Below are 2,993 nucleotides of genomic sequence, written 5' to 3' on the forward strand. Positions count from 1 at the left end.
TTTATTTTGGCTTTTGAATACTGTATCGCCCAGAGGGGGGAAGAAATCTTGCTGTTTTCAAAAGCTAAAGAACATCAACCAGAGACAATAGCCATCCAGAAGGCTGAATTCCATAGTATCTAGAGCAAAGCAAATTAAGGTCTCCACTCGCAGTCACAGAAGTGGACTCCCTGCTTTCCGCTGGATTCTGCGTATGTGTATCTAAATAACTAGCTGGCCTGCTCCTTCCTGGTATTAGCTGTGATTGAGAGATAACTCACCCGGCGGCGGTGGCGGCGGCAGTTTTTGTGCGCGCAGTAGCACATGCTCTTGTGAGCATCAAAAGGAGATGAAGCCTGATTAACCATTTTGAAATCTATCGGATGAGGAGAAGTCCTTACAAAACAACTTTTATACGCTTTAATTAAAAACGTGTTCCGGCAGCTCAGAGCTGAATGGGCTTCAGGGGGAGCAGGGCTGAGCCGGTTGCTATGACGACACCAAATCTTTTCACGCCTGGCCCTTCCCCAGCACACTCTGTCTAGCTCTGTCCAGCCATTAATTTGCCTCCATCCCATCTCTCACTGCCCCAATCCCTTGGTCTGGGAGGCAATGGAAGACCCAGTACCATCTACTTTTCCTGCTATGGCATCTCTCCCTCACTCCTTTTCCCTCATCATTTCATGCCTTATATTTCCCTGCCAATCTCTATTTTCTTGTTTCTCTTCAAAACAAGTTTACCCCCTGAGTTGAAAAAAAAATTTTTTTTAATGGGAGAGGGGGGGGTCACAGCATAGTAATTACTGCTTATTACCCCTCATGATAAATCCAGTTTTAGGGATCTTGAGTATAGTCAAGAAGGACCTCACTATGTTCTACCCTTTTTTTTTTTTTTCCAGGCTTAAGACTGGCTACTACACCACTCTTTCTGATGCTGAAGATAAAAAGGACTATGTTTCACTCTGTTTTAAAGTTAATTTGTGCTTATTAAGATCTCAGGTTATTCCACAAACAACTGGTATTTGTATCAACTGGTAACAATTGCAAGTGACCGTAAGACTTTGAAATACTCTGAAACATTGCAGACCTCACTTTATGTAAGAAGGCTCTTTGAACATTTTTAAAGTAGCACTTTTTATACAGAGACTTAAATAAAACCCAGTGCTATCACTTACTGTACCATAATGAAACAAAAATCGGATGGAACTTGCCCATCACAGAACCTAACTTGAGAGAATCTGGTATCTTTCAATCTTGTAGTCAGTGCATTTGTAGACTATAATATTATTAAACAACTTCTTAATGTTACTCTTTGAATCATCAGAAGGCTTACAACTTTCGTCTTGATTACAATTCCAATTTTCCCTTTCACCTATTGTGTTTTATAAGATAAGATAGGTGAGTGGAATGCGCTCATTTGTCATTTGTTCTCTCTACGTAACGCAGTCTCCTCTTACTGTGGTTACACTTCCAAAGTGAATTATTTGTCAGATTCAGTAAGCATTTCCTTTCTAATTGCCTAACTCAGTAGAGATGTTGTAACTTAAGAGACGGGTGTGGTCTGGAGTGTTGATCCTCAACATAGCATGGTCCACTGGTCACTGTATACGAAGTGAGCCCTTCAGAGCCGTGGGAGTCCAGATGAATCTGAGATTCCAAATCATAATATAACTTTGAAGCTCCAGACTCTGGCATCCCTGGAATTGAAATTTAGAAATTTAACTTCTTTTTAGAAGTTTTATAATGAACTTCCTCAGTCTTTTTACTATATAAAACCCTGACATAATGTATTCCTGACAGGCCACATGCAAATCTGTGGGCCACACACAAGTTCACAAATACTCTAAACTCTCTCTAGTACAAGGAACAGTCTCAGGGTTGGTTTCTAGATTCTATTCTTATAATTTAAGGACTTACCACATTTTAAGAGGTTGAAGTCCTTTGACTTCTTATCATAGTCATACTTAAAATGTGAAGAAGCTGCATGACCTAGTATTGGATGGCATCTCACAAATGGACCCAGTCTCCTGTTTGTAATTGCCTGATGTAATTCAAATGAATTATTGAGGTTTAACTTTATTATCCCCTTCTCAGTATTAAGAGTAAAAAATCAAAGGCTTATACATCCTAAAGGTGTTTTCCCAGCTGGGGCACTTTATTGGATCAATCTTAGGTGAGAATTAAAGGAAGTAAAGGTGTATAGATCAGCTAAATACATAGAGGCAGGCATTCAGGTATCTGAAACAGGTTTTAGAGCTAATAAAAATGTATCCTCAAAGAGGTATACTTAAAATGTAAGTCCATTTTACCTAAATATCAGAGAAAATATTCCATTGGCAAAATGTTTTGCAATGGGTATAGTGCTTCTCCATTACACTGATAAAAAAATGGGAGTCCTTCAATTCTTGACATTCAAATCTATTCTGGACCTGGCCTGGAATAACTTTGAGGGGAATAATCTTGCAGGTGAGTGGACTAGAAAACACAATAAATAAGTCTTTTCCATCACCATATTCTATGGCCCCATGATTCAGTGAATCTCAAGACTAAGTGTACTTAGGGTTTGCACTTTAGATAATACAGAATTATCATTTCTACTGAAATGTTTTACATTTCCTTCCCTCCTAATTTTGTTTCAGAGCCAAAGACATCCACATGAAAATCATGGTATATTGTGTTTACTAATTCATCCATCCTATGGTGTCCTGCTTACTTGAAGTCACATAATCCTTCATGTGTGCTCTGGCACCAGACAAATTGTTTATGTGATAAACCACAGGAGTGTCCTGTGGCTTCTGGGGTTTGGTAGATATATGTCAGAATTAAAACTTTTATTCAGAGAATGGTCCTTAGACTGGGTCTGCAATGTAGTTACTCTGAAGTACTCAAAATATCATAAAAGTTAATTCCCAGATACCTCTATCTAGATAGAACTTATTCTGGCCATACATATTATGTTAAAGTCTTATTCAAGTTGTTAATCTGTAAGATCTAAACCACTGCCATCTTTACCC

Source organism: Lynx canadensis, chromosome B3 (genome assembly GCF_007474595.2).
Source record: "Lynx canadensis isolate LIC74 chromosome B3, mLynCan4.pri.v2, whole genome shotgun sequence".
Taxonomy (NCBI): domain Eukaryota; kingdom Metazoa; phylum Chordata; class Mammalia; order Carnivora; family Felidae; genus Lynx; species Lynx canadensis.